Source organism: Xenia sp. Carnegie-2017, unplaced genomic scaffold (assembly GCF_021976095.1).
Source record: "Xenia sp. Carnegie-2017 unplaced genomic scaffold, XeniaSp_v1 HiC_scaffold_16, whole genome shotgun sequence".
NCBI classification, from domain to species: Eukaryota; Metazoa; Cnidaria; class Anthozoa; order Malacalcyonacea; family Xeniidae; genus Xenia; species Xenia sp. Carnegie-2017.
This window is the reverse complement of record NW_025813469.1, coordinates 7,826,418-7,834,992: the sequence shown is the minus strand read 5'-3', so window position 1 is coordinate 7,834,992 and position 8,575 is coordinate 7,826,418.

Sequence of the window (8,575 nt, the reverse complement as noted above, 5' to 3'; positions counted from 1 at the left end):
TAATTTCGGATTGCCGTTTGCCAGAAACGCTAAACTAAAACTCTCTATTTGCGCAATACAAACAATAATAAGAAAAATACAAATATCATTTGAACATAATGTCCAATTTGACACAAGTTACAGGAAATAGAAATTTGAACAGAATTTAGACAAGTGCAAGTCTTAAGGCTTGAAAGAATGAGACACCAAACTGTAGAAGTTAATGGAGAATGTGTAGTCAGAGATAGAGAGATGAAACTCCAAATGAGAGTTTTAACTCCGTAAAAAAAATGAGATAGCTTTTTTAATTAAAACTCAGGGAGTTGTTCAATTTTGCGTATGTTATATTTTTTGTTGTAATAAACATCCACACGAATTTTTAAAATTTTTTTGAAAGAAAAACGAGAAATTCTTCAATAAACTCAGCGCCGACAGGCGTTTATGTAAAAAAAATCCACTCGACATGAGCACGAAAATTTGAGCACAGTGAGCACAATATGCGCATCCAAATTGTCAATAGTTCCCTACTTCTTAACTGTATGTAGCCTCCTTAAAACATTTGGCGTCAAAGTTTGTGAAGAGAACCAATGGAAACGAAAGATAATTCCAACATTACTAAAATTAGTAAATTTCTTGTAACAAGCGATACTTATCTGTAGCAAATATAAACCGATTTACATTGTACTTTTAACTTGCTATGTTTAAATACTCTACAAATCCTATGAAATTGAATAGGCGCAGAACCGTCCAAAAACCACTTTTTAAAGACCTAATTTGGTAAAGCAAACACGCTAAAATAGCAAATGAAAAAAAAGCATTTCCCAGAGTTCGTCATCAGAATAAACCGAAACAAAACACAATTGCAACACAAATACAGCAAATTTCCACATTCAGAAACTATACATTTGACGAGCAGTAAAAGTTTACAACAAAAGTAAGCCGAATTTTGACAGTATTTCCATACTTTTTAAACGACTCAACTATGTATCCTAATTAGACTATAGTCTCATGATTTCTAACAAACAAATTCAAAATCCTTAACATACCAACACATCATCACAAACATACCTTGTTTTATTTTCACTTAGCAAATCGTTGTTGCTTTTTAGTAATTTTAACTTCTTTCAATTGATATTCTACAATACGGTCATAAGTTTCTACAGGTAATCTAAAATAAATATGATTTTATAGTATCAGGCATGATAAAAATTTATTCAAAGTTTATTAAAAGACTTAATATGTGGCGAACAATTACATTTTGATAACAATTGTGCATCGCAAACACGCATAAAGGATTTGTGAATTTTGTTTGACAAACCTTTTACTGGTTCACAGTCCAATCTTTCGTATTTTCTGATATAACGCAAGGGCAAGTTATAAGCGTCACACATATCCTTTACGTTGATATGTGGCCAGTGGCAAGTTATTTTGTGCCGCGGAATTTAAGTCATTTTAACAATAGATTGTAATGCAAAGCAAAGATACGGTTTATGATTTTTATTGTTTTTTTTATAATTTATATGTTTGATTTCAATTTAGAGCATTTTGATTGATAGGCATAGAAAATGTAAAATCTAATGCATTATCATAAAAAATAGGCGTACTATAGGATTATCTTTACATTCTCTGCAGTGTGTATATACATACTCATATGCATTTATGTAGTCGATTGCAAAACAAGAAGGATTTGATTCAACATTTGCTTATCAGCATGAGACAAATTTTCATTCTTTGTTGAGGACTTTGAGTTCGAGCATATTTATTTTTTATTCTTTGTGCCATATATTTTGAATGCACTTAAAACTAATCAAAACCACTATATAAATACTTTCAAATCCAAAAGAGAAGTGATATCTTTTTTTATGCAGTCGATTGCAAAGCCAGAGTATCTTGATTTTATTTTAGCATATGAGCGTGAGGCAAGTAATATTTGCTAAAAGCTTGAATAAAAAGAAATGAATAAATGTCTTTTTATTTAGTGTTAGTGACAAGATGACAATTAAGAGTGAAGCACATCTATTTTTCCATCAATGCCATTTCGATTATACTAACGATAAATCCAAATCATTCTACAGGGTGTTCGAAAAAAACGGATTCCGCTTAAATAATTATGTATGCATTGAATGAATTCTGCACGAGATAACTTCGTCTGCAATGGAGATTTGTTCTGCCTGTTTTATTTAGTTACACGTTTTTCTATGTTCAAAGCAACTATTGGAGAATATGATTACGTTTTTGCGGCTTTATATTCTTATAGATCTTGCTTTTTTATGTTACAAAGATGTAATATTGCTCGCGCAAGTTATAAGGGTCATATATATCCTTTGCGTCGATTATTTCGTTCCACCGAATTTAAATCCTCTTCAGAATATATTCACTATTTGTTATCAAAACAGAGAAACGCTTATAATTTTGGTTTTTGTTTAGGTATTTATTGTATTATTACATAATGTATGCACAATTATTGATTTTTCAAGCCCCATGCATGGTGTGATGTTTTTGCATTGATTCAAGATTTCTTAATAAACATTACGAGGCGTTTTCCTTCCACTTCACCTACGGCTAACCTATGTGCCACGTTTTCATAGGCAACTCAATCCTAAGAAATATGCAATTTCAAAACAAAATCCACTTGTATCACACAAGAGAAATAAAGTTTTGAAAAAGACTTCACCCCCTGTCAAATGGCATGGGACAGAATTTCAAGAAGCTTGCACGTGATTAACATGTTATTTTTAGAGCTGTGTTTTGAATTAAGATTCTAAATGTTGTTATGGGAGGTTTTCCCTTAAGTATAAAGCTAATCTTTTCACTTTTTCGATTGGTACTAAAATACAATGTATTTCGTTACGATACTGCAATCAAGATACTTATGAAGTCAATGAAGAGGAACTTATCGAGCAAGAAAACAACGACACTTTCCAATGTCGCCGATATTAACAGAATGCCCGTGTACGAAATATTAAAGATTAAAGACATTGCATTGCATCCAAACTTGACAAAACTTGGGTTATAATCTTATTTTTTCATTAATGATCAAGAAAATGTACAAGATTTGCCAAATACTTTCAGCAAAATATGGCTAAAAGCGGGTTAAGGAGTTAGGTATGCGAAAAATATTCTATCGTATGCCAGCGAAAACAATGTCAAATGCTTGAAATAACAAATAATTAGAGTGAGTTGAGTTTTTCATCCTATATGATTTTTTCCTTGAAAATATGAAACTCAATCTCATCCAAGAATATTTGTTAATTTATGTATTTCATCTTAGCTGGTGTATGGTAATTTTCTCAGTAAATATCAAACTTATGTAAATTTTTCTTCATATGAACACCCCTAAAAGTGAAACTTCTAAGCACCTTAAACAATACAGAATTGTTATTGCTATTTTTTTCTGGAAGTTAGAGCTATGAATGTTTTTATGCAGTGCGGTGTTTGAAATTAAATGAGATATGATCTTCGCACTTAGCTGGACAATTTAAGCAATCGTCTCAGGACCTGAAAAAATCAGGTGACTCAACGGGATTCGAAGGAGCCTGCTCACCACTGTGTGACTTCATAGCTCAGTGCTCAGAGCACTGCACCGGCACCGCAGAGGTCATGGGTTCGAATCCCGTTGAGTCACCTGATTTTTTCAGGTCCTGAGACGATTGCTTAAATTGTCCAGCTAAGTGCGAAGATCATATCTCATTTAAGTTAGAGCTATGTCGACACTTCCGTTTCAGGGGGGTCTCAATTTTAGGCCTTTCTTCCCATATTGAGCAAATGGCACATATGCCTTGTTGTTTGTCATGGTCATTTTACCCAAAAACAGTTAAGATAACTTCCGTTAGATGAAATGTATACAAACTCTTATACAGGACTTTGTGGTTTGGTAGTTTCAGAATTGCAATCGCAGCAAAGTGTCACATATTGATTATTCAAAAACATCATAAATAAAAAGCGTGAAAATGATCATTAAAGAAGTTTGAGCAAAAGGTCAGGGAGCAGCAGAATCTTGTGTGGTTCGTGAATTCTGCATTGAGGTGTCTATCGGAAATTTGCAATAGTTTTTAAGTTTTTGGTGTGAATTTAGGCCTTTTTTGTGGCAAATTCATCACTATTATGTGTTAATTTGACACCCATGAAATTATGCAACATAACTAAAAGTAGCAAAATTCTAAATTAACAATCAGAAACTGTAAATATAATGAGCAATACTAAATTATAGCAAAGATAAACCAGTAGCAACAGTTCTTCTTCTAAAACTATTTAAATATTAAAATTACTCAATGACGGCATGACATCAGTTTATTTTCAACATTTTTAATTTGAATTTGCCCGTCAAGTGTAAATTTATAAACTTGATTTGATAATAACACAAAATCAATGACGTAACACCTATTTCACAAAGATACAGTCTGGATAAAACGATTATTAATTTCTGACATGCAATTTATAAAAATTGTTATAAAATTTGCAAATGGTATTGTAGCTAAATGAACAAAATAAAGCATAGATATTGCTTACGATTTTTATTATTTTCTATGTGTTTGATTTTAAATTTGGAGCAAATTGATTGATTTGTGAAAAAAATGCAAGTTTTAATGCTTTATGCCGGTAATAGGACTTTATGCTTCAGCAGTGCGCATATACTCATTAACTCATTACTTTTATGAAATCACCAAAAAATATTTGGCAGATTTTGTCACGAAAACCAACGGAAACGAGGCACAGTCGCTACATCGCGAAAATCATCAAATTCAGAGACCATATATATAACAAGCGGTTTAAGTTTATATCACTAATAAACGAATTTGCTCATTTTGCTAGTCTATATTTCTATACTTACAAAATGACTCAAATATTTGAACAATTCAACATTAGCTGTAGAATTACTCTTTCAAAATAAATTTGCTTTGTGAGGCATATATATCATTGAATCATATCACAAAGTTAGTGAAATAACACATATTGCACATTTATACAATACTTCTTCAGGTAATCAATAATGAATATACTTTCTGGCATTATAGCAAGATTAAAATTAATTCAAAATGTATAAAAAGCTTAATAGATCGCAAACAATTTACATTTATGGACTGATTTATGCATCGTAAACACACATAATGATTTAGTTTATTTTGTCTCACAAACCTTTTTCTGGTTGACGGTTTAAGTTTTCAGGTTTTCGCATTTGACGTTCTTGGCAAATAAAGCACTGTATGCATATCTTTTGAGTCGATACCTGGCAAATTATTTTGTGTCATTTAAATTTAAATCATCTTAAGAATAGATTGTTATGTAAAGCAAAGGTACGGCGTATGATTTTTATTGTTTTTGCTTATGCCATAGATGACCATAACTTTGAGAAAAATTTTCAATATCAAAAAATGTTTATAATAACGCATTATCATACATTACTTAAGCCCAGTTTACACTATACCGAATTACTATCGTAGCAAGTTGAATTTCCTTTGTACTAAAAGGCAGTGAATTTGTTCAACGTCAGAAACACAATCAAATGGACTATAGTTATTAACTTAATAAGCCTTTACTCCGTACAGTTACCCCTTTAAAGCAAATGAAGATGTCGTGATGATCGAATCCGGTATAGTGTAAACGCAACCTTAGTACAGCTTAATTTAAACATTTGACTTTATTTGCAGGGCATATATATAAATACTAAAATGGGTGTGTGTTGATTATTAATTTTGGGGGGGAGGGCTCATACTTAAATATGCATGACCTTGTAGCAAGCTTCAATATTCTGTCAACTTGTATAATCTTTCTTACGAGAAAATTGTATTTCGTTTTGTTTACCTCTCTATAAAAACTGTGAGCCCATGCTTCGCTCAAATTAATAGCGGTAAATGTTAGAGCTTCGAGTAAGAAGGTCGCATAACAACATATCGATCGAAAGGACATCGATCGTCCAGGTTGGTATAGTCCTTAGAAGGACTGTTTTAGTTGTTGTTGACTGACGTTTCGACAACCTTAGCGGTAGTCATCTTCAAAGTCAAATGAGGAGTAAACGTCAGGTTAGCCGTATTTGTTAAACGATCAACTAAAAACATTACACTTCACACTAATTCACAATGACAATACACAATTGTCACCCACACATTGCAACTAAAAACATCACACCTAAGTCACACATCACAACTAAGAATTCTAATATTTCACTTCAAACTAATTTAAAATGACAATACACATTTCCTGTACACACAATACAATGACGTAAGAACCAGACAACAAATACGGCTAACCTAACGTTTACTCCTCATTTGACTCTGAAGATGACTACCGCTAAGGTTGTCAAAACGTCAGTCAACAACAACAAAAACAGTCCTTCTCAGGACTTTATTAACCTGGACGATCATCAATTACAAACATGTAACGATACTCCCGGGTTCAAACCATTTACTTTGTATAATCTTTCTTACAAGAAAATTGTATTTTGCTTTGTTTACCTCTCAAAATAATTATGAGCCCACAACTCGGCTCAAAATAATAGCGGTAAATTCGAAGTACTTTAAGTAAGACGGTCGCAAAACAACAAAAACGGGAACGATCTTCATCGTCAAAATTCTGAAAAACTGCGGGTTTTCGTGAGTGGGAACAAAGAAAACTATAGAATACCGTTCATAAAACTTAGCGCCGCAATGATGACTAGGAAACATTATTTCTAAGGACATTTTGATTAGACAGTCAACGGACTACATGGTCTTTCATTGTATTTTTGATATTACATGATATGTAAATTTTTGTCGCCTTTGTATTTCCATCATTTTAAAATGTATATTTATATGTGGAGATGTTAAAGCCTCAGGAAAATTTGTTCTCCCTTTCTTTCTTACAGTCAGATTGATAATTTTGTTGAACTTGCGAAACATTCATGATGACCCGAGTGCCAAGCAAGTGCAGTTTACATCCAAACACTTGATATTTGGTAAGTAAAGTTATTATACAGTATGTTTTTATATCTAGTAGTTTCTTAGTGTAGTATATATGGTGCTTCTTAATTTTTTTAATCTTTCATACTGCATATACTTACATACATATTGTTACACCTAAAAATTAGCATTATTCGTTATAATTAGATTATCCAATTAAAATAAGTTGTATCAAAATTGAATAACCTGCTCAATGTACACATATATTAAGATATAGATTTTCCAATTTTTAATTGTTACCATGTCATTACATACGTTACAACTTGTCTTAATTTCAATCAAAGAATTCATGATTTTATGCATGGATTGTTGTGCTATATGGTATCACAACAAATGAAGGTGCATTTTTTCCAGCTGCAATTAGAGCACGTGCAAAGTGCATGGGAGTATGAATAAAAAATTCATTGCTAGTGATGAAAGTTGCGGTTTTTCTCCAGTAATTACTTCATAAGTATGAAAATGGTTGTTGAATTTGACAGCAATATATTTCTTTATGCGAAAATAGGATATGGATGGTAGCATTACAATTTTTGTTATTAGACCAAATTCTTGCTCATCTTGCTAATATGAATAACCTGTGACTACAATTACTCCAACCATGTAATCATTCCCATTAATGGTAAACTTTTTAGGCCTGTTGTCGTACAGAAAAATACAGCATAGTATTAATAACAATTTGTAAAATCCATGCAAAAATTGGTGCAGTTTTCTTAAATTGGTTGGACACATTTTGGCATGCCAGCCAGAAAACAGAACACAGCAATGTTTTCTAATTTGTCCCATGCTTTAGATATAATACTGGCACGGTGTATTATTTTAATGTACAGCTTGCTTGCAGTAAAGACTGCAATGGTATTTGAATCACAAACAAAATATAATATTGTAGCGAGAGACTTGCCGAGCGGAAATCGAATACGTGTGATAAAAATTAATGCCCAACATAAAGTTCTGATTAGAGCCATAGAAATAGACCAAAGAAAAAACAAATTGTAAAATTTAAATTTATTGTGACGTTTCGTCTTTACTCAAGACATCTTCAGACAAAATAATAGATAGGACGTTAAGACAAGATATTATATTTACAAAAAGGTGTTAAATTACTACTAACGGAAGCGGTGTCGAATGGATACATGATAAGGAAGTTTGGAGGTGAGATGAAGAGAAATTAAAAGAGGTTAAGTGGAATGGAGTTTCCTTGCACATTAAGTGAAGGCTTGTGTTTATTGATTAGAAGGCTTTCATGGATGAACTCTCCATCAATTCAACTTATGAGGTGTATTTCAATTCAGGTTTCACGTTATGAAATATATACATAAGCGTGCAATTTTCTATTCACGATTCCCTCGCTTTTTTTATTTACTTTTGGGCAAAAATTGTTAGAATATGCTCGATTACAATTTTTTAATGTGATTTTCTTTATTGATCAGGTGCAAGTGTGGTTTTTGTCAAATTACACTTCTTCAGAGTCCTCTAGAGGCCTGGTGCTGCCAAGAACTTAGGTCTGTAGCTGAAAGCTTAACACACTAGTCGGTTGTGGCAGATCTGTCAACTATTCCATGTTGTGTCACTCTACACCCAGATTTCAGACATGTTTGTTTGGAAAAGTGGTCGCTAAAAATGGCTGCTAAGAAATACAAAACCAGAGAACAAAGACGATACAG